Source organism: Larus michahellis, chromosome 6, assembly GCF_964199755.1.
Source record: "Larus michahellis chromosome 6, bLarMic1.1, whole genome shotgun sequence".
Classification (NCBI taxonomy): domain Eukaryota; kingdom Metazoa; phylum Chordata; class Aves; order Charadriiformes; family Laridae; genus Larus; species Larus michahellis.
In genome coordinates, this window is record NC_133901.1 from 38627882 (window position 1) to 38652947 (window position 25066).

At 38.7% G+C, this 25066-nt stretch overlaps 1 long non-coding RNA gene across 1 annotated transcript in view; it reads right to left on the minus strand.

Annotated features, from left to right (window-relative positions):
• Nucleotides 1-25066, minus strand: part of LOC141745025 (uncharacterized) — a 250121-nt gene that overhangs the window by 19938 nt on the left and 205117 nt on the right. The window contains exon 4 of the long non-coding RNA XR_012587645.1: nt 13759-13831. This is a non-coding gene — a long non-coding RNA (uncharacterized LOC141745025). The remainder of the gene's footprint in view (nt 1-13758; nt 13832-25066) is intronic.

Consider the following 25066-nt stretch of genomic DNA (forward strand, 5'->3'; position numbering starts at 1 on the left):
GTGGGACTCTAATGATAGCTACTGAAAAACCTTAGAACACATTTAAAATAAAACCATGTACCCAGGCGGGGGCAAAGCGGATCCATTCATCTGACAATTCTCTCCCCTCCACACAGATGCAAGAAATAAAAATCACAGTAACAGATTTGAGGTTAGACCACATCATACCACTCCAGTATATCTCCTTTAAAGTTTCATCAGTTTTACATAATTCAATATCTTATTGAAGTAAGCTTTTTTAAAGCTGGATTTAAAATGAGTACAAGTCTCTCTTTCATCAGTTCAGAGAATCCTGAGAGTACAGCTCTGTAATAGTGTGCTCTGTGACGGGCACACAAGTGTTTTCTAAACCCAACGCCCAATCTTAAGAGGGTTTTTTTATACCTCGCTTTGTTTCTTAAATTATTGCTTTCCCAAGTATTGCTTTTCACGTCATAAAATCATAAGGCATTTTATATACAACAGTTTATAAATATTTTTTCAGATTTGCTGTTTCTTCTGTAACTTTTTCCCCAGGGTGTAAGAAAGCTACCAGTTAAAAATTGTCTGCCAGAATCAGACATACTAGCTTAGAAGAAACAAACATTAAGAACTGATTTGCTATCTTAAATTAAAGAAAGATTCCATTTTATTAAAACATTATCTCATTGTGTTGTAGATGACTGATTACTGACAACCCCTCTAAGTTCCTGTTGAGTTATTTTTGTAAACATGGAATTCAATTGGAGGTAACATGAGCTGCTTAATACTTTGCTTCTATTGTATCCGAAGTTTTGAATACAAATGTTGGTTCAATAAATTATTGGGAATGAAAATTACAGATAAGAGAAAATTACTGAAATAACTGTTATGAAAGAAATCTCAGACCATTAATTTGATATAAAGAAAAATAGACCTGTGAAGAACCTGGGGTAGCAATGGAGATCCATGTATGCATGTTGTATGTATGAAGTAGGTAACGTCCAGGAAAGAGAATCCCCAGGACCAATTATAAGGGCGTTTTGCAGCTGTTCTGAACTATTTCATTCAAGAGTTATACAATTAGTTTTAGATTTTTTGTTTTGGCTTGTTTTAGAGGTGAGAGGACTACATATTTCATTTCAGTAGAGAAAAGCCAGAGTTAAAAATGAAATAGCCTCTAGAAAGCAAGATCAGTACCAAACTGTAAAGGAAAGAACAATATGCTAAATGCTATGGCCATGCCCGAAATTTAACAGCAAGCTAGGATTAAGTATTCCCAGGTCACTAATAACATATCCAAAACTGCTGTCAAAATTATTGACAGTCATAAGATGATGGCAGAGGCCTTCGAATAAAGGCAGAAGATGATACTAGAGGCCGCAGGGATATAATCACCAATAGTTAGCTACTGTCAGGAAAGGAATGTGACCACGGAACTGGCTTATGGATAATGAAGTGAACAAAGACCACATATACACATATAAAGAATTGTGCATAAGGTGAACCTGCAAACCCACAAAAAAAGAAAAAGAAAACGATCCTCATTAGTTAACGTAGCAGACCCAGGAGCTGGGGGCTGCAGATGGCTCATGCAACACCCACCACCTTCTTAAGGAAGGTGAGCACCCAGTTGTGGGGTCCATGGGGACCGTGGAAGGCCAAGCATAACACGCTGGAGAGAAAAGGGCGGGTACTAAGGAGCATGCAACAGTTGCAACTGTTTAATTATTAGGACATTTTCCTGAAATTGCATTATTTTATTTTCTTTTTCAATAATAAGTAGATCTGGATTAGTAATTATTCTTTTATTAGCTTAACAATAAATTCTTTGCTATTGATATATAAGGTATGTTCCCTGTTTGCCCATAGCAAAAGTTGTATGCAACACTGTGTAGGAAGCTTTTGAATAGAGTGTACCAAATATACAAACTCAATCATTCCATTCAGCCTGTGATTTTGCCTGCAATGACCATTTGTGTTCACTGGACTGTCATAGAGCGTGATTCCAGAATGCTTGTAATGTTATCTCACATCACTCTCCAAATACGCATTGTTTCAAGATACTATTATAGTACACTAAAAGCTATAAATCATAATCGTCATTTTTACCCAGGAAGGAATGTTTCTCTTATGTTAAATTTTGTACTTTAACAGTTCCTATTAGCTGAGCGTAGATCAATTTTTAAACAAATTCTATACTGTATCAGTAAAAATGCACCTTTAACAATTTATCTGTGTTTCCATTAATGTCTGTGTTAGACACAAAACCCTCCCCCACCTTCTAAAAAAGCCTTTAGCTAGCCTTTAAACCTTAACTACAAGGCTAGTTTGTAAAAACTAGAGAATTTAAATGATTTATTAAGGAAAAATCATGTAAAAAACCCCCAACCTTTTAGCTTTTGCAATACGCAAATTTATGTACTCAGAATTCGTACTAATTGAACAAAAATAATATTATAGAGTAATAGCACTACCGTGTTCCTTTTTTTTTCCCTGCAAAAATGTGTCCCTTTGAAAGAGAAGAAATAAAATGAGTTAAAAATTACATTAAGAAAAAGTTGTGGCTCATGGTCTGAAGTCAATGTATTAGTCCATACATAACTTGAAATATTTCATTCTCTTATTTTAGTTTCAGACACCCTCTCGCTAAAACATCAGCTAGATTATCTTATATCCTCTCTGATTTCATATTTCTCAGATCAAGTGAACCTGAGACACCCTGTATTTAAAAGTGGCTTTTTGGAATTCAGAAGAAAAGAAAATACTGGTGACATTGAATATAATTCAGAAAACCAGCTGTCTAGACAATAATTAAAAGTTAAAGCAGTGATTTACAATGGCTATCAGCGGAGATTTGTTTAAAATAAATATTTGTAAAAATCAATATACAAAGCAGGCCCTTAGAAGCAATAACTTGGGCTGGCAGTATAAGCAAACCCTCAAGGCTATCACAGGCATTAATTCAGAGCCAAATTCCACCATGCTCATTCCCCCTAGTTTTTACCCTTCCTCGCAGATCCCACTGAAACACCCAAGTCTTGACAACATAAAGGTGTCTCCCTTGCTCCGGGAACCAGGCTGAACCTACACTTAAAACTTGCCAACCTTGCAACAATTTCAGTGCGACTCAGTAATTACAATAGCTAAGAGGTTACACTAAGGAATATTTGGAGGCTTAAGAAATGCAATCAAAATATTTTTAAAGCTCTGATGAATATTTATTTCTGAAAAGCTATCAGTTCTATGATGCCATCACTTTTCTAAACTCCTTCCAGTTCCTGCTCATCTACATTGTATTTAATAACTTTCACAATTTTCTGCATACTTGATAATTCTTTGCTCAACGAACCTTTACTTCACAGTTCATTTGTCTACGTAGAAAAATACATCACCGCAGTTGGTACTGGCTCATCCCCTGAATAAATGACCATTTCTTCTCATAAGAACGGTCCTTCTAATTCCAGAGCCAGTCAATGCCATTTTGGTATCAGTTATGTTGCTGCAGATCCCATTCAAAAAACAGAAAGAAGAAAATCCGTCTCAGCCCTTACGCAATTATGACACGTTGGGGAGAACTAGGAAGTATAATCCCTGAAAATGAACTTTCCGTTCTGCTATTCTATTATACATGAAGCCAAAAGCCAACAGAAACAAACCTTTTGAGTAATAAGGAGCTTCAGATACTAATTAACTCATTTCTAACTAAGTGAAGTGAATTCACAAAGAGGAAGGAAGCAACAATTTCTCCAATGACTGTTGCCTTTCTTTTTCCCTAGAGCTCTTGGAGACATAAAAACATGAGACTACTGGTGGAAAACGCCATGATTCACACTCAGCGAGCAGGAATTCCAAATAGCTTCTAAGTATACTTTTCAGAGTAAATCAGTCTTCAGGCAAAGACTAGTATAATTTTCAAAACCTGATGGATTTGGCATCCTAGGCAAAAATGGTTATCTCATATTCACATGTCACACCTGGATATATCTAATCTTCATTTAAGCTTTCAAAGATACTCTTTTAAGCATGGAACCAACTGTGCCGCTTAAAGTCATGTGTGCAGGGTTTCTTAGAAAATTTAGCAGATCTTCGTCAGTCATCTCTTTAGTTCTCAGCCAAGAGTAATTCCATTAGCAGGGAACTGCACCCAGTAATCTATGAAAAGGACAACATTTTAACTTTAAAAAACAGTGTACATGTAAGTTGGAAAAATTGGAGGCATACAGGAAGCCAAGGAGGATTGCTACTCATTCTAGGACTGGGGTCATCCTCCTGTGATGGAAGAACCTACAATGATGTCGCTGAAAATAGTCCTCTATAGAGCACTAAACGGAGATATTTCCAGCACGTACAACCTGAACAGTATTTTCCAGAATAAGATGCAATTATGGCACTATTTTCTATCTTACATGCTCAGCTTCTTTCAGTCTTGAAAGATTAAGCTTGACTGTGACACGTACAAGTCCCAAGTGCATTTTCGTTGCTCCTTACATGCATAAAGGTCACAAAGGAGAATTAAATGTGGGTAATTGTTAGAACATATACATGACACTGCTGGACTACATATATATAGGACGGTATACATCTATTAACAGGTAAATGTAAGAAATTCTGAATTGATGACTACAAGGTTAGACATAGTGTTTTTTTGATAAAATATCTGTTCAAGATACGTCAAAAACTACAGACTGGGTACAGATTTCATGAACAGCTGCACAGCTTATGTTAGGACATAATGATATATATGTGAGAACATTAATGTAATATTAAGCTGATACAACTTGACTTCCTGATGTTCAACACAGTATTTTTAGTCTAAGAAATACCTTTGTTTAGTTACTGAAGCAGCAGAGCCTCAGTTGTGACTCAAGCACACCAATTTTAGCAATATTAGGTCATGGAACTTTTAGCTTTGGATCTTTAATTAAAGTTATAAGTAACAATTTAAACTATAACAGTGAGAAGCTCTTAGCACTGCAATATTTAACCTATCACTTCTCTGGTACTTGCGGATGTTCATCAAGGCACTGGCAGCAGCGTGCCTCCATAAAACGCACAAAGAGTTTTCTTTTTCATCAAAAACCCCTCATGCAACTGAAGAAAACCTCCCCCACAGCTTGTAAAGATTATACTGTTACATGGCCAGCAAAGCACTGATCCAAACCTTGAGACAGCAGTAAGGAAATTGTAATGTTATAATCAGTGGTCTCAAAACAAGAAGAAAGTAACTCTCTCAATCTAGAAGGTCTGCGGTTGTGAACTGGAACCAATGAGGCTCACCCCAGTGCTGCATTTATGGCATATTTGAACCATCACTAGGGATGACTACAAAGCCAGGGGTTTTCCCCCCGGAAATAAGAAAAAAAAGAAGAAAAAAAGAAGTGCCTAAGAAGGCAGCACTTCTGTAACAGACATTATTAGGATTAGCTCACTGCTGAAAATGAGGCATTTTGGGCTTGATTGCTGATCTCAGCTGCTAGTTACCCTGTGCTGGTTACAGCCTCCCACCTGGCCCACCACTGGCTGAATTGCAGGAGCGCTGCCAACCCCTGCCTCGTGCTTAACAAGCCCTCGCCAAGGCAAATCAGGACACTAAACACAATCTTTGCCACAGTAGCAGAAATAAAAGTTTCTTGACATTCAACTATTCCTCCAATCCTGTTTGGCTGGAGTCTTGCTTTAAGCATCACAAGCACGTTCAGTGCAAATTCTTTGGCTTTTTGGTACTCAAAGGGGAGGTATCACTATCGATTCCCAAGGCAACTTTTAGCCAAACTGTCCCAAACATCACAAAAAAATGCTGCATTCATTAAACTTTGATCCTTGTCTTGACTGAATTCACTAGGTATATCAGTCAGGTGAATATTTTGAAGTACTAGGAATTTACAGATGTTGTGTGAATATTTCATCATCTTTTTAAACTTGCCAATAATGGGAGTTTTGGGGATGTTGAGAAGAAAGAAATGTATGAAGATATGGATGACACATTTTAGTAATTGAATAAGTTAATTACCAATTTAATTTTCTCTTCCTACAGTGGAAGCACTTTAGCCAAGACTTACACAGCGTATGGCCTCATTTATTTTATCCTTTTTTTCCCTGCATCATGTTATTATTTCCTACCTGAATTTGTCAGTTAACTGTCTACCATCCAGTTAGAAATCTCAGTCTCCTCCTCCCAGAACTATACTCAGATCCAGGTATTGCATCTTGCTATGAGTTGCCCCTCTTCAAGGTATTGCTGATCCGTCAAAGCATGGAGCCCTCCTACTACCAGTTCTTTTGGGCTGGAATCGGTGCCTTCATTCCCTTAAAACTTTGTTCAAGGGCCTGGGAACTGCTGAAGAAACACGCTACCTCCCCTAAATGATGTCAAACTACCCAGAATTTCTTTTTGTGAACCTCCACTCAGGCCTTCCTCCTGTTACTAATCTTATTCTCCCTGAAGGGCAAACTTCCCTGCTTTCAAAAGTCCTTTTCCATCACGTAGCTCTATCATACGATCCCTGAACTTTCATTGCCTTCAAGAGCGGAAGTAGCTACAGCGGACAGAGGTGAGTCCAATCAGCCAATTCCCTTAAAGCTTCCGTGCAGCCGCACATAAAATGCTTTACTGGTATTTCTACAGAAAACATCTGTTCTACTTCGATGCAAAAACTGAGGAGGCTGATGCCGGACCCATCGCTGACAGAAACTGCAGCTGAAATACTGTATTTGAGTCCCATATGAGGACGGGATTCCTCACTTATCTTAACCATTAATTACAGTTCTAATTAGTGGTTTTTAGCAACTCCTGCTGCATTTCTCCCTCACGTTCCAGAGAGACCCTTGGGAGTAAGAAATCTGCAGTTGGGAGGGGATGCTGGGGCAGTCACTCTTTTCATTCACTCATAGGAATTCCACAGAGGAAAAAATTAAAATAAATTCAGTCTGACACTTTCTTCAGTATTCTGCTTTCCCATGCCATGGGATTTATCCGCAAGTCACAGAGGGCATGTTTTAGAGAAGGAGTCCTAGCAATGCACTTCCACTACCAGTTACACTGTCCAAGAACTAAAGTAATATACCGATCACAAGGTTTTATTATGCTTGGACGTGACTTCTTTTTTTTTTAATATTGAATAAAGCAACCTTCTGGCTCCACCATACCCCAGGTTCCTCTTCCAAACCCAGTAACTTTTGGGAAAGGCAATGGAATGAATTTTCCTCACCCCAGAAGCGCCTTGTATTTATCTATATTATCTACCACAACAGCAACAGTCCAAGAACATTCAGAGTTGTAGGTGATTTTGCATCTGCAACACCATATAACACCAAGAACCACATCCCACCTCTCTTTTACTGACAGATTTTAGCCCTTCCCCCTGACTGTCAGAACAATTCACAATCGTCACACAGACTGTTCACAATAAACAAAATTACTGAAGAAAGTAAAGAAAAAAATCACATTGTGCTGAAAGAACTGACAAGAAAAAGGGGAGCTATTAAATACAAATTTCTCTACTAGAATACACATGACTGAACCTAACAGAATATTTCCCTTTGAAGTTTTTTTTTTTCTTTTAAGGGAAGTAGTCTAAAATCTATGCAAGCCTAGAGAGAAAGAAAAAACCAAACAACTGAACATCCAGCATATAGAAAGTTTCCGAAATTATATCCCTGACTGACAGAGCTGTGAAAGGAAGCCACCATAAATGTAGCACAATTTCTGTTAAACAGTGGCAGAACATACTTTGTGCTTGCTGGTAACAAATTTTTTTTTCATTTGCACTCATTTATATATCCCTACGTATCCATACTTAAAATGAAATTGATGTTATTCTTAAAAGCAGTAGCATGGAAGTCAAGGAATCTTTTTTTATAGCCTGGTAACTGGTTTTAATTCTTAAAGCCCAAAATGTGTTAGGAACCTTTAATATTAGAGGGCAATGCTGAGTCCATTCACCAGCTTGACATATTCCAGAGAAAGAATTTGGGTAAATTCCTCAGCTGACATGTGTACAATGAAACACATGGATTTACAATAAGGGAGAATTTGATCCAGAGCCAGTTAAATGACTTGCCTACAGATATAAAATGAGTCATCGGTGGAGATAATACAGATACCAGATATCAACAACTCCCTGACTCAGACCACTTTGTCCACAGTGACGTTTTTGGGTGTTTTTTTTGCTGGCAGAGGTTTGGGTTCAGCAGAGCCACATTTTTCTTCTATCTGTAGCCATTGTTTCATTCCTTACGGTCCTAAGTGAGAAAGTGGTGTGCACCCCCCTAAATGGTAGCATCTATGTTTTTAAAGTTGCTTTTAACTTCAGTCAAAGGCATTCAATATTTGTTAATGTTTAAGAGCAGAAAAACAGCTGAAAAGCCAGAGTCTATAGTTTGAGACAATTACAAAGACTAATGCGAAAAGGTAGGAGGGACTGAGCCAGCTGCCACAAGTGTTAGTTCACCCTGCTACGTTAGGGTAATTATCCAAGAGAAGGTGTTTATCTGCAATCAGAGATTACCATGGCATTATTTCATGGTAAACAGATTCTGCTGATGAACAGACTGAGCTCTGGAATTTGTATCTTACAGGCAGTGTAAAACACTTTCAGGATAAAGCAAAACGTTCTCTAAATACCCAATAAAAGAGGAATTGGAGGGGTTAGGGGATACTTTCTGGGTATTTACAATTAGGAAAGAGTTGGACATTTTATTATTAGGTGAAAATTTTGTTGTAGATTTGTACCTCATGCTTTTGGCAGAAGTTGTCCATGACATATGACCTACTAGTACTACTATTTTTTATTGTTACAATAAAACATTAAAAAAAAATTCTATTTAATTTTTTATTTTAAAAAAAATCAATAGCGATAGCTGCTTTTTATTCGTGGTTGAACTTCTCTACATCACAATACCTCCTGTTGTGATGAAACACACTCTGGCATTTTGAACAAGTACAGATGATAAGTACTCAGTATGCTAATTAGAGGAGCAGATGTTTTCAATAAATTTGTGTTAGCCTGAAATAATTTTTCTACAGATATGTGCATGCACTTTGCTGTTTGGCCAATCCATAAGAGTTTGATTTCAATAGGATTTTTCCCTGACTAATGAGTTAGGGTCCTCAGGATTCACTTCATGATTTTTTATTTTAAAGTGAAAAAGAAGACTTCTTTCCTAAATAAAATATGGGTGGTCTAATGCTTCCTGTTAGAAACTCTTGTATATATCTATTTATTACCACAAGTACATCCCACACCTGAATTTAATGGAAGGTCTAAAACAAAGTTTCACTCAGTTCAAATTATAAAATTAAGACAAAATATTTTTTTCTTGTTAAAAGTAATATAATTGCTGCAATTACATGACACTCAGTTATCACTGTAATCCAAAAGAAAAGCTTGAAAACATGGCAGGCCGGTTACTCGGGTTGCTCAGATCTGAGACATGCTTTTAATCAAGCTGCAAGCTTTTTGTTTGTAGACATTTGTTATCTGAACTCCCTACAGATTCCATCTGCCGTGAACATGCTCCAGCATCAAGCTACAAGACCTGATGGGGAATGTTTCCTCACATCAGGACCAGCACCACACAAGACCTGAGAGGCTGAGACTGTGTGAGCTGGGGCGAAGGCGCCCAGGTGCAGAGAGATGAGGCAGAGCCAGCTGGATGCTTCCCGCTGGGGCAGAGAAAACCAGGCTCTGCTGCTCCAAAGAGGCAAACCAGGGCCACAGAGAGGGGCAGAAGGAGCAGAAGAGGAACTTAGCCCTGGAAAAGATCCTGCTGCTGGCGATCAGACGGGGCGAGTGAAGTAGTGACTGCTGCAGGAGAGAGCCAGCTTGCTTCCTCGCTCCAGCCCTCATTCCCCCATCAACTACAGAAGTCGCCACCCTGACTTCAAAAACTTCTGCAGTGGCAAAGCCATCATCAGGAGGATTACTGAACTGCTGCTTCTAGGAGTCTACTGTCAGAGGGGCTTGGTTGTTTTCAGCTTGAGTCAGCCCTAAGAGGAAATGTGGCTCCAGCCTTGCACAGGCAAAACTAGGTATCAGACGTTTTTCACAGCAAACCAGAGTTGAATGGCATGGGAAATTAGAGAAATGCTGAAGGCAAAGTATTTGCAAATTGACAGGAGAATCATTACCTACACGGAAAAGCAGTTTCTATCTTTAGTAGTGGCTGGAAGGCCTCACCTTTAGGCTGCTTCAGTAACAATCACATTTTTCCATCTTGCCGTAGGAAGCTCTGTTTGCAGCAATCCAGGCACTGAAAGTCCCAGCTGAAGGGACAATGATAGGGGTAAGGAGCATTCTTTGCTCAGGCAGAAATGCGAGATTAGTGAGGTGAAAATAAAGATGAAATTCTGACTCAGCTAAAGCCATTGCCTGTTTTGCAATGACTGAGAAAGAGACAGAACTCCAGCTGTAGCCCACTGACTGAATTACACATACACCTAACTTTGCAGAAGAGAAAAGGCGTTGGAGCATGCTTCACTGTCAGACACAGAAATCCAGTGCAAATATTTTCCTATATAAATGTTTTCTATCCCTGATAAACTTAAAAAAAGCACTATCTAACCAACCTTTTTCCTCCTAATTTCCCCTGGATTTTATACCACAAATTTTGTATGCAGCATTTGCCACAAAAACAACATTAAAAGCAAGCTTATTTTGTTCCCACCTCAGAGGAAGCTCATGATTTAGTTTCATTTAAATTTCTCTGAAGTAGCTCCAATATGAAAGCAGAAATTGGTGCACATTGGAACAGGGCCCCAGAACAGCTTCTGCAGCTCCGAAGTACAATCACTTCCACAGGCACTTGTGACATTTTAAAGAAGTAACTCAGACAGAAGAATAACATTTGCATGATTTAACACATCTTTTAGAGAAATACAAGAAAACAGAAAGATTTAATTTGCCTCTCATCAAGTAAATTTTCCACATGTGGTGGCTAGCGTCAGATGGACACTTCCAGATGAAGACAGAAGTGGACAATAGGCCACTTGTGCGGTGAAGCCCTCAACCGCAAATGGCAGATTTTTCAGACTCAGCATCCTCTCCACTTCAGTCTTACACGAAGACCTCAATCATCTTCTACTACTTTCCACAGCAATTGCAGCTCCTAACTACTGTGCTCTATACAAAGCTAGGCTATGCTATGCGCACATCAACACCAGTGAAACACACACACAGAAGTAGAAAAGAAGAAAAGATTAGAAAATAGGGAAAATCCCACATAGTTGTCTTTCACCAAAACTGCTGAAGCGGCTGTGTCTTTTTCTTTCACGTATTGCCTTAAATTTTAGAAAACACTTGCACATCTGCTACGTAAGAGAAATTAATACTGATGTGAAATTATATTTATTAATGATACTGCTTGATTTAATGAAAACCTGAAAATCAAAACGTGGCCTGTGTTCAATTTATGTTGAATACTCAGTTGATTCTATAAGAATATTGAATAAATACAGATCATTTTTTCTTAAAAAGTTTGCCCTAATTTTAGACTAAAATTTACACAGCAAAATGATACATTAATAGGATATAAAAAAAGTCAAGTCAATCCTAGATTGACTGAATGGTTTAAAAAAAAGGGTAGTGTTGAGGAGGAGGGAAGAAATGAAAACTAACAGTTGGGAGGCCCAAAATTGAGATTGCCAACTACATTCTGCGAGAATATGTAGAGTTCTGGTCCTCACATTCAAGGTAAGTAAGTTTAAGCATTAACGTGCAGTAGAAGACAGAATAGCTAGGGAAGAGAAAGCCAGTGATAGCAGAGGAGTCTAGCTGCTGTGCATTACCAGTTTTACAAGACTTACAAAGTTAAGAGAGGAAAATATTGCTGCCCATAAATACACTACGATAAGCATGAGGGAGGGAGAAGCGCTGCTGTCTCAGGACCGGAGAACAAATAACTCCAAGGACAAATGTGTGTGAACTGATCACGCATACATAAGAACATATATAAGAAAAAACATTTTTAGCTATTCCACCATTATATTCCTGGGGCACGTTTTCAAGTGAGATGGTGGAACAAGAATTTCACTTTCATTTACAGTTCTGTAGAATAAGTTCCATAAAAGCGACTGCAAGACGTTGTCCTGATGAAGCAAGGGACTGTAATTAATCCCCTGTTCTTATTTTCTTTTATGACAATGAAGGAATTTATTTATCTTGTGCACATGGAGATTTGTGTGATCGCAGAGGACATAAGGGTCAGAGAAGTCACAAAGAAAGCAAAGAAGATACAGGGATCCTCACGTCCACCAAAGTTCAATTATTGTTCACAATATCATAGAAACAAGATCTTTCATTCTAATCCTCTGCTGCATCAGCAACAGTATCATACAGTTTCAGAACCTTACTAAAACTGCCTAGGTAATACAAGATTGTGAACTAGAGGCTTGACACCAATAACCTTCCAGCAAATTAGAAACTGCAAAAGAATGAAAACAAAGCATCAGTACAGACTGACCCCTGAGTGTCCTCGGTATGCGTTAGAAAGCAGCAGATCAATTATCTGCATGTGTAAGAATTTTTTAGGGTCTTAGTGTCCCTGTGTGAAATTAGAATGCAACTGGAAAGGAGGCAGTGAGATGTGAAACATACTTTTTGATGATGCACAGCATTCGAGTTTCATTTGATGCACTATCCTGTATAACTTGATTTGTTTGTTGACGCTGCAGCTTAAAAATCTACAACTGCAGATACATTCCATGATATTTCTGATAGAAACCACTACGGTTTTAAAAGAAACAGATATTTTTTGAATTTATATTATTATATAAAGATGAACAGATATATAATTTTTATACTCAAACCTTTTTGTGAAAAGGAATACCCTAACATGTATGCCTAAAAAAGTAGCTTTTTCAACAGCATCTGGCTAGCATTTATATAGATTATAAATGATGAATGTAATCCTTCTATTTTCAGAATATCTGAAGATAGATGGTTAGTTAAAACAATATTTGAAAAGCAAAATCTTGATTAAAGATAACATCTTAAAACATGTGGACTTTCAGGTGTTTATTGAATATTCAGTCAGTCTTAGTATTTCCTGCAAAAGTTCTCTGTCCCTACACAGTGGCATATTTTTCACACTTTTCCAGAAGACAGAAACATTTTGCCATTGAAATTTTATTGCTTCACTTGTGAGTTATAAAGATTTATAGCTTCTCTCAGTTCGTCTCAGAAGCATCACTAGCACAAGGGTATTGCTCTCAGAAACAACTGAGAAGCTGTAGATTAAAAAAAACATTTGCAGTGACCATTTTTGTGGTTTTAACCTTTGCTAAAACCACTGAATCTTCTATTAGGATTTGTCTGCATTAGTAGCCCTTTGTTTGCAATATAAGAAGAATCCTGTGTGTTGAGTGAAAAACCTGTTCCCATGGGTTTATAATAATTATCCAACAAAACACTCTCATTCTTTGGAGGGTTTGGTCCTTTCCTTCATATCTGGTCATTTAGACCAAGGGGCCTCATTTTCAGAACCAACTGAGATTGTCATTTCCATGGAAGTCATTAGGAACACACTGCACTTCAAAATGTCAGCCACCACTTTGCACTCTAAATAGCATTCCAAGAAACTTCTTATAATCCAAAATCATGGAAACCCTGCTGCAGCTGCTATTCAGCTGAAGAAGTCTACGGCCTCTGCAGTCACAAGGGGCTTTCAAACCGTGGAGTGTTGCCAGGGCTTTCTCGGCTCTGTCCCTGGGCGGTGCACAGGAGCTGGGCTCACTGCACCCCTCCATCTTCCCATGACATTAGAAAATCAAATCTCCCCTGTCCGTGGGGAGTTTCTTACCTGGCTGATACTGGGTTACTCTGGAGACGAGAACAGGATAGCCGTACCAACTTCTCTTGCTAAACCTGGGTCACTGTGAATTAAAGACAAGAGACAAGGGCCATAAATATATAGTCTAAGAAGGAAAGCAGCTCTGCAGCCTTTGCCTTCCTAGCCTTCAAGCTGACAAGCTGCTGCAGGGCAAGATTTTGCAGATAAATCAATGCCACAGGGTGATTTTCCCAGAATAATTATGGCTTGTATCCAAATCTCATTTACCTCCTCCCCACAGAGACAAGAACAAAAGAGAGTATCTGGATATGGGGAAAAGAAAGAGAATAAAGTTTGGGATTTAAATAAATTAAGATACTGCTGCTGATTATAGAATTTGCAGAGTAAATTAACCTGCACGCAACCTCCACACCATCAGAACTATACTGCTACCAATACCTGATAACACCACCTCAGGGGAACCCCCCGGTAATGCAGTTACTGTTGTTTGCTTCAGGTAATGCTTCACATAGCCAAAACTTGCTAGTTGCTCAGAGCAACTGGTTGTAGAGAGATCACTTCTTTGTCCTAATTTGATGATGTGAATTTCTTAAGGAGGAAAGTGATTTTTTTACTTTTTGTCATTATTTTTATTGCCAGTTTTCCTAATAAATTACAAAGATCAAGAACTATGCTGAAAGCCAAATCTCACATAGTAAGGGTGAGGGAAAAAAGCTCAGTAAAATTTGATTTTCCTCATCGTTGGCTCTTTCATATCCCAATAATCCATTTTTGGGACAGATTCTAATCTCAGACGCAGCGTGGGCATCCCGGCATACCTAAGAAAAATCTGTTACTGTGCATCATGCGTGATATTAGAATCTGGCCCTTCCACTGTAGAGGGAACATTTGCATCAAGTTATAATGACTTTTCATAATAGCCATATTTTCTAATATTTGCAACTGTGCACATGGCCTTTCATTCCACAGATGGCAATTATGAAAAGCCCTCACATATGGCAACTCAAAAATAAATTTGTCTAAGGCTACAAGTGTATAATTTCAGCACAAACCCCAGCACTCTGAACACAGTTCCTATTCTGAGAACTCAGGTCATTCCTTAGTCCCTTGCTCCTGTAATGAAGTCAACTGGCAATGTCAGAAAGTAAGTCAGACCTAAGAGCTGTCAATTACTATGATTTTACCCTGATTTATTTCTCAAGTTTGAGAGAGAATGAACTTTCTGGCTGTATCCAGGAAACCCTCTAGGCACACATTTAACTTTATATAAAGAATTAGCCCTAGGGAGATCAGTCACATCTCTAATCATTTGGACAGATCGTAATTTTGTTCAAATTTTTCTTTTTTCCGCCGCAATCAAGTCAGTACGTGAGTACATGAGGCATAATATGGTCTGCAGAAGGTGGCCTTTTTGACCCGTGGCTTTCAGCTGCTTTTCCATGAATGCTGAGGATAAGCCTAAATTCCAGGCCATGCCTGCTTGTCTGGTGCCCGCTGGCAGGCTGCTTGGGGCGCACAGCTCCCCCGCACTCCCAGGGAGCCCGACGGTGCTAGGGCTGGCACAGGGGGCCCTGGCGGAAAAGAGGGTGGTATGCAAACACACACTGGGTATCTTAGAATGATGGTCGCTCTTTACCAGTGCGTTCCCTTAAACATCTTTAAAACAATTTTTAATAACAGTTAATTTTCCCTTCAGAAAGACATAATCTGTTGTATCCCAGTTTATTCTCTTAAACACTTCAGTTAACTCAGTCTCAAATACCAATTACTTTGTTTTCCAAGGGATGCTCAATCTAACCTCTATGTATTACTTCTATTAAATCCAGATAGAAAGGATTAATTCCATCTTACTTATTTTAAATTACCCATAATTCCTTAGTCACAGCGTTTCTCTAATGCAGCCCTCCACCCTTATAACAGCTTCCTCATAGCTAGAGAGTCTCTAGAAATATGGCAAGTCCTTTATTTCTTTCCATGCATCTAAGATTGATGCAACTTTCTGCGTTATTTAATGGACATACAATTTGGAAATGTTAAGTGCTAGATAAATGTACATTATTATTTTGCCTCACTGTGATGTTCACAGCACTTTCATTTTGATTTTTCACCTGCTATCGACTCACCTGTCATCCTATACTGGCCTTAAGATTTACACTTATGTTTGCATAATAGTTTTCAGTGCTCAGATCCAGCTCCAAACCCCCTTTGATCTTTACTAGGTATCCAGCTCCAGGTTTTGAGGTGGTGAGGTTTTTTTTAATTAATATAGTCATTACTTTACTTTTCTAATTTGCTGCATTTTCCTTCGAAACTTCTCTGAGAGGCAAAATACGAGTCACTCTTACAAGGGCATTAGTATTATGATATGTTTTCCTGACTATCCTTTCAAGTCTGTTGTCTAACTACGTACTATTTATTTGAGAAAAATACAGAGAGAAAAGGCGGAGTCCCAAACCTGCACTGGCATAAATCTGCACAAACTTACTTGGAATCAACGACATTCTGCTGATCTCAATTAAGCCTGCAGCAGGTGATGATTTGCCCTAAATGCGTTAACGCTTCTACTTGCTTTCAGCACATACCTTTAAAAACAAGATAGTCTTTTCTAGTTTATCAAAGACACTTTATTACTTCAAATAACCAGCAGCAAACTGCAACCTCCTCTTATGTCTCCGGCTACTACTCTAATGACTCTTGACTTCAGGAATGCCTCATTGGCCTTTGTCTGGCCACTGGAAAAGGTTCTCAAGACTAAGCTTTTTGTACTGTAGTATTTCTGTCCTAGTAATTCAACATCCTTTTGCACCTTCAAATCAACTCTATCCCCACCTGAGGCTACCAGCCCCCTTTTTCCTAGTGCTGTTCTCATCAAGTACAACAAAAGCCTTCAAATCTCTAACCCAACTAATTCGTCTCAGTAACATTAGGAAATAGTATTTGGTCTAATTTACATCCCATGAAATTCTACTGACTGCAGTAAGTTGCACAGGATGTAAATCAACCCACAGTGTAGCTCACAAGCAATTTTCTCGTTACATGCCAATATAGCTGGCTTTCCCCCGTTAACTAAACTCGGCAGCTCTTTCCCTCTGATAGTATCCCTGTCTTTTCCTGAAGAATACTGCTCAGATGTTCAGTTCTCCTAGGCTCCTTAGCATTTTTTCCTCTGAAAATACACCTTTCTATTCTTTACAGTGACACTGTGGTTCACTGTTTCCCAACACCCTTCTCAACTCCTTTCCCCTTATCTCTACAAAAATTTTCATGCTATTGGAAGACTAACAGCTTTGTTTGCCATCCTGCCTTCTCATCCTATTACACATCAGAGCTTTCTCAACAGCTGCTTTGATACACTGTACATCTAGACCACTTTGCTTGCATTACCCTCATTAAGAAAACAATAATTAAGAGCAGTTTGTTTGTTTTCAAGTAAACAGTAAACTCAACACTACAGAATTCTACTGAGAGACTCATCTGGCTATATCCATCCATCTCACTTAGCTTCTGTGAAACAAAATCATCCATATACAGTGGATGTTCCAAAAAGATAGGTCTATTTTGTAAGCTGGTCCCAAAATATAATCTTGCAATGGTTGTGTTCTAAGTATTGGCACAAGTTAACCATGAGAGGGTGCTCAGAGTCAGAATGGCATTCACTGTCTTGGTGAGGTTTTCCATGCATTCAGGCAGCAGTTCTCAGCTCACGTACACTGGGGAGACTTTAAATCAGGAGTCTTTGAAGACATGTCTATGCCCGAGGCTGCATAGAGAAAGATGCATTTTACAACATTACCGTGAACAACATTTTAAATCAGACCGGGAGCACTCATGGATAGGGACCATATTTTACTCTGGTCCTAAGTGAAAGGTGAGGAACAACAAGAGTTTTGATTGTGCCTAGACTGGGTGTGTAATGCAAATAACATTGATAAACGTTGTTCTAACACTCTGCTTTAAATAACTGTCTTCAGAAAGAGTAAAGATCTCCTGTCTAGACGAAAACTCTAATTTTTCTGTCTGGGCAGAAAAACAATTCAAATAGCACTGAAGATTATAAAATGGAAAAGAGGGAAAAAGGAAAAAAGCAAAGAGGGGTAGCATATTTACTTTTTCCTTATTCTGGAGAAAAATATATATACTAAAAAAAACTTCCCAAACATATCTGGAGTGCTGGAAGCAAAGAAAAATTAGATCCTGTTGTAATGTTTGTGTTCATCACTACCTGCATATTTGAACCGAAATCACAATGTCCTCTGGAGTATCCAAGACCTTCGCTCCCATGATGCAAAATAAGAAATTCTTTAAGGACAAGTTCCCTGTATCCCTGCACACTACCCCTGCTTCTCCAAGAAAAGGATTTTATTCAATATTCTGTATTTCATTCATCTATTTGTAATGAAAAGTGAGCTCACACTTACATTAATGAACTTAATGGCTGATGAATGACAAAAATTTATTTCTTGTCAAATGATCTATTGCAATTGTTCCAGCAATGCTGGTAGTGTTGTGTTTGCACAACTTCCTTTGGTGGCACATTACCGGGGGTCTGACAGGTAGGATGCTGTCCAAAGTCATTCACATCACGGGCAGTTCTATTAGGATTCCTCATCAGGTTCTTACGCCTGCAATATCTTTTGGGAATGTATAAAGGTTCCTAAAATAGTCCCGCCATTGTACATTTATCAGCTAAAGTTGCCAGGACTGTGCATGGATATAGCACAATCTTAGTTCTTCCATAAGGACGTGGGCTGTGCATGCACCTTGCTACTCATTTCATCTAACAGCAAAATGAGCAGAGTATTACTGAACAACATAGTTTAAATAAGGCCAGAAGGTCAGGAGTCATCCAGGATGCTGTAGTGAAATGGACTGTAAAAAGCTCCTGCCGTGTGTGAGAGAGGGAAGAACAGATATTAGCCATACTCAATACAAGGTAGAACCAGAATTTTAAACACAGGCTGATGATTTGATTTCTCTATTGGAATTCGGTATAACTGCAAGTTAACATGCGAGGCAGAACAATTGCTTGAGCTTTTTTCCAGTCCTAAAAAGAGTAAATAGGGTTTTTTGAAAGTCTCACTGCAGAAGACAACATGAAGATGTATATACGTAAACGCAGCGCAGTCTTGTAACTATGAACAGCTGAGTCATTTGCATGATGAAGGTGACACTAGTTCAAGCCCTCGCATCACCAGTTATTCCAGAGTAGGTATCAGCTACCGACTGCTAGTGCAGTCCTACATTGTATTAGTAGTTACGTATGCACAGGTGACTCTCCCACTTTCCTGTGTCTTCACTAGCACACAACTGCGTCATTTTTGTTTTCCATTAAGATTTCAGTGTTTGTGCAAAAGCCACAACAAAAAAGAGTAAATATACAATACCCAATGGTGCAGTGCCCAGGGCAGTTGCTGGGATGTGGGACACAAGGACTAAGGACGTTCTTCTGCCTAATTCTGATGACGTATTTCAATCCTCCGCTTCCTTGGAGGATGCTCTCGCACCAGCTAGCTCCTCTATTCTTAAGGAGTGCAGGGAAAGATCACCTGCATCCAACTCTCATATTGCCCTTAAACTCCATGTCAGAAGCTTTGTCTCTTCTCTTGAAGAAATACTTGATCCCGAAAAAAATAGTTTCAACAGGTTGGATGACATTTTTTGTACTAAAAATAATTTCCCAAACTATGTCGGGTGATTTCTGAAGTTTAACAGACTGATGGCACAGGAAAAAAATAGCACTACGTTACATACAAAAGGCATTACAAAATGTGTTTTAAAGCAGAGGTAGAAGGGCACCCCCTTGCCTATCAACTAATCTCTTCTTTTATTAGAGTTAAGATAATTTTGTATATGGTGTAACAGAATTCCTCATTGTCCTTCCAAGACAGATCAGTGTTTTATAGTGATGTTTTGATATTCAGCAATACCTAGCCAACAGCTTAATCGTTTGTCTTTTAGAAATTTTGCTACCAAGTTGGAATATTTGTTTCCTTATTGGGTGGGAGGAGCATGATAGCAAACTTCCAGGCAACGTTTTCTCAAAACTTAGTGTTTGTTCCCTCTCTGTTACAGACTATGCTCTCTCCTGGCTTTCCCAAGGCTTTTCTGTCTGGCTGCACTGGCTGGAGCCCAGATACTGTATCAGAATGTGGAGAAGGAAGAAATGATGGTAGTTAGATAGGGAGGAATGCTTCAAAAGCACTTCCATGACATCTCCATCTGTCTAGGACACCTGCAAGACGATTAGGATGAGCTGGAGTTTCGGACTCCAGCTGGAGTCTTTGAGGCTACTGGATGTCCAAACAGGAAGATATGTACAAATGAAAAATCCACTCAACACCTCGATAACTGCGCTTGCCTAGACCACCTGGTCATGGTAAGCCATCTCTTTGTGAGTTTCAGCCTCAAAGCCGACGGATTAATACTTAGGAATGAAGCCACAGTTGACCGAAATAGTCCAATTAGTATGAGAAGCAGCAGCCCATCTGCTTGCTAACAGGGGCTATGGAAACTCATTGCTTTTGCATACCTCACTGCCTTCCAGTGAAATCAATATCTCTGTCCTAATAGTCAGAGCATTGCAGTCTGCTAGAGTGTTTGTGAAAGAAAACAGCGTAAGCAACGGCAGCAAGCACGTTGCAGTATTTCCACGTAACTAAAATGTGCTCTATGGAGAAAGACAATCTTTCCATTTCCATTATAGACAGAAATATCTCTGCTAGAGCACCACAGTTCCAAACAGGTGGAGGAGCCTGAGTGAGGGCATGTGCAGTTCAGGCACAATAAAAGTACACCAAGTACTCGTATTGTGCCCGTACAAACCAAGTACAAACCAAGTACAGCCCGTCCAGCTTTCTATAGTTAGAATACTCACTAGATGCAAGGCAGAAAGGAATATATTTATTCTATACAGAAGGCCTTCAAAATCCAGGTCTCCAGGAAAACCTGATCTGGGAATGCAATAATCTTACACCTTAAAATTAAAAAGAAATATGGTCATAAAAGAGTCAGTGCAATTCAGAACAACACTGCTTCTCTTTGTCAGCTACTCGGCCAAATACTCCAGTTATGTGAATGGCTACAGTGCCTCCTCCGTACAATTCCTATTTTAATCTGTATACAGTAGTAGAGTTTGGGGTTTTTTTCAGCCACTGCTGTAACGTTTTGATGTTTTACTGATGACTTGACTCTTCTGTCCTTGATGAGACCAAAGGTCCATGCAGCACAGCATATTATCTCTGACAATGATGGTTTAGGGGAAGAATATAAAAATCACAGCAAGCCTATTACACCTTTCCTCTAGCAAACCCTTCAAACTACCTGAGCCAGATGTTCTATCGTCATATTTTACAGCTTTTTCCAGGATTTTCTTTCATGAACCTGCCTTTACTGTATTTCATCCAGCTAAATTTTTGGTATCCACAACATTTTTGAGCAGTGAGTCACACAGTCTAATTATGGGACTGGGAAAAAAAAAAAAAAGACTATTTCTTCTTGGTTTTAAATCCATTTCCAAATATTCTCCCCACTGGGAGAAACATTCACAAATCCTTCCCTCATCACTGTCTGTTTTCTACTTATTATTTTACAGACTCCCTATTTCATACCACTTCAGTTATCTCTCCTCCAGGATGAAAACTTCTTGTCTACTTTGTCATTTCTTGTTTGGAACAACTTCAAAAATGTGATAAGCCTTGTTGGGCTCCTCATCTATCTTTCTGAGAGGGGAGAGGTGGCAGAACTGTATCTAACAGTCAAGGTGCAGACACTGAGCAGCAGACTGATATGGTCACAGAATTATCCAAAATAGCTCAGAAGTAATAATGGCTAGTTCAACGCCCTTCATGTTACATGTTCAGATTAGAACTGTTTTCTCCAGTGTACAGTGCTTTGCATTTATCAACGCTGGGCTTCATTTATCATTTGATCCCTTAATTGCTTGTTATTTTGAGATCTCAGTACACCTCTTCACAGACCCTTTAATTTTCACTACTGCAAATAATGTCATATTCAGCAAATGCTTCCTCTCTACTGTTACTCTTTCCTGAGACTAATGAACAGGTGATGAGATTTCTCTGGGACATGCTAGTAGTCTCTCCTCAGTGAAAATTAACTATTTATTCCTTTTTTCTTTTTATGTTTTATTAATGTACAAGTCATGCTTTCTTCTTATCCCTTGCGTTTTTAGTTCTTCTAAAAGCTTTCAGTGAGAGACCTCATTGAACTTTTTGAAAATCCAGATACAATTCTATACCTTAAGGCATTTTCTAACTATTTCTGTGTTTAGCCACTAGATTTTCTCTTAGATAATCACACGTGAGACTTACCTATAAGTTAGAGGTTGAGAACACTGGCCGTGGACATATTTTAAGGAAGGAAGAGGTACTATACCTAATTTTCATCAATGATAACACTATACTGTCATGATACACCTACACAGGGTAGATAGGAATAGAAAAAAAGCTACTTATTTGGTCAGCTTAGAAAAAATACAACTATTTTTATTGAAAAATAATCTGTAGTGCACCTTAATAATGTTAGGGGTTGCAAACTTTTTTTCAAAGACGACCATGATTAAGCTTCCTTAGTGTGACATACATTTACCTATAGAGTCAACTGAGACCTGGTGGGATGCCTGAACAGAAGATAATTTATTTCTTTGAATGATCACAGAGAAACCCTCCCCCCCAAATAAGATCACTTTTCCTTCATTCTTTTCCTTCTCTCCCAAAAAATAGCCTTTAAAACCTCCCAAAATGGGAAAGACAATAATAGAGAATTTAAATGGTAGCCATAGCTTCTGGGAACTCTCCAAGCAATTCCTACTTACACAAGGAAAGAAAATTTTACGGTAATACAGAAAAATGTAAGAAAGAAATATCCTCAAGCTCTCTGGAAAAAAAAGTATTTTCCACTTAAAAAGCAAGGAAGACAAACTGTGCACAGCCTTGGGAGAAAGCAAAAATCCTGCAGGAGTAAAATATATAAGATATGGCAGTCTGCCAAGGAATCAGGACTGGACAATAACATAAGATGGAAATACTACCTAAAACACTCCCATGGCCAATATGAACCAGTTTCTAGACACAGATAAGAGAGCTGGAGTATTAACTCTGGCAACACTTCCCTGCTTTGTCATGCCAACAGTATAATGGAAAATGAAACATTGATTGATTGAACTGCACATGACTTTCCATGAGATATGAACTGTATTACTTACAGAATCTTGAATGCATTCTCAGATGCTCTGCTTTGTAACTAGCTAGTGTTTTATTTTTAACCCCTTTAGAACTGTAACGTGCAGATGGAAGTGGATTTTACAGCCCTGTTTTGCTCTATTTTGTGTTTCAGGCACTGCTGTGCCATGGCACAATGTGTATCTAGGGGATTGCAAACAAATTGGTGAAAGCCCCATGCAATAAATTCCACATTTAGCTTTTAATTGAGTAAATGCTGAAAACGCTCTGAATACATGTCCTACTCTGCACAGCAATCCTACAGGGCAGGCAGATTTTCTTGGGTCCAGAGCCAGGGCCCAGTAAGATGTTGCAGGTCCATATTCTGTTATCGTGAGTGGTGTCCTCAGGTGTTCCTTGGAATTACAGTTCAGCACTTTCTCTTGACAAAAATTGCCAAGGTTGTGAAAGGCAGCAAGTAATTGCTTCTAAAATGCACAGAATCCCAAGAAGCGTGCTGAGTAACAGTGCTACTTAAAGCCACGTAATATGTGCAGCTTCCCTGGCATTAGCCAAAATTACCAAGTGAGATGGCAGATCCCAACACATTTTTGATATTAAAATGATGGGAAACTACTTAAATAGCGATGCATTCATTACGAAAACATCTTTTTGGCATTTGCTTCCAATTAATGCTTGTGCTTTAGCACAATCGGTTTTCCTCATTATATTCAAATGTGATGGCTATGTGAATGACTGAACATGATTATGGAAATGTTGGCTCACGTTCCCTGAAACGGGTATTTGTTAGGAGGCTGTCAATTGGAAATATTTGGAAATCCATCAGGAGTTCAAGCACATTTTAAAAGGACATCTGTGTACAAGAAGCAATCAAAATCAACAGTCTTATCATACAGGCGCATTGGATAACACAGCAGAGGTGCAGTTGGTGAGCATTATGTTGGATTAACAATATATGGTTCAGCTGTACAATACCATTGCCAGTCCTCGCAGTATAGTTATGAAAGGAATGGGTATCAAGTCACAAATATGAACCTACAGCTAAATCACAAAGTTGCGTCACAATTAGCTGGATATCAAAAAGGGAGTAATTTGTTTTCAGAAGCCAAAAGGCTAAACACAAGATCTGTTATTAAAGAGTGCTTGCAGTACAAAAACAAAGGCTTCCCTGGCACAGACACAACAGAAATCATAGCTTTGTCTAACATCCAAGTGGTTTGTTTTAGAAATGAATTCCATAAATTTTCAAACAGCTGCACGGGACTTAGCTTCACAAATCTATTAAAGTAAATAAAGCATGAACGCTGCCCATCTCCTCATCTAGTTGGACTTTATTTTTTTAAGCTGTTTGCTGGATTTATTCATATTGCAGCATTTGACTTATTTTGAGGCAATTGTTCTCATTAAACAGGTGGATTACAAATATTTCATTGTGAAAGGACAGAAGGCTCTGTTCAAGCTTTCTAATACATTTTATCCAGCATTCATCTCTGATAATCAGCAACATCCGTTAAATTGCAATCCCAGCTAAGTTACACATGTGGAGCTGCCCAGTGTAACTAAAGAATTTCAGTAACAGAGAGTTCATTTTGCCTTGAGTAGCTCTCTGACACACTCCAGTACATGGAGCAGAAATAGCCTACCTTAGGCCCATGCAACATGGGAGGAGTTCTGCTCTTCTTCCACTGCAACAACATGATAATTTTCCCCAATACGCTGCTGATGACTACAGTAAGAACTCCTTGCTACTGAGGCCACAGTAAATTAATCTATGTAGTAAAGTGGCACTAGATAAATCTCAAGACCTGAGAATTGAGGGGGTTTTTCTGTTATGGTTTGTGCTGTGCTTAACTTGTGACAGAATAGGGAACACTGGCTTGTAAGGCTGTGAACAGCGACAACAACAAAAATCAAATCAGGAGAAAACAAACCCATTCTAAGTTTGGGATGGTTTTTTTGGTTTTGTGGAGGATTTTCTATTATAATTTTTTAGTCTTTCAAAAATCTGCCAATTTGCAACATACAATTTGTTAGCTTGCAAAAACAATACCTGAAAACTGACTCTAAAATGTTTGAAGACTTGTGACTATCAGGAAACAGACAACAAAATTCAACCACTG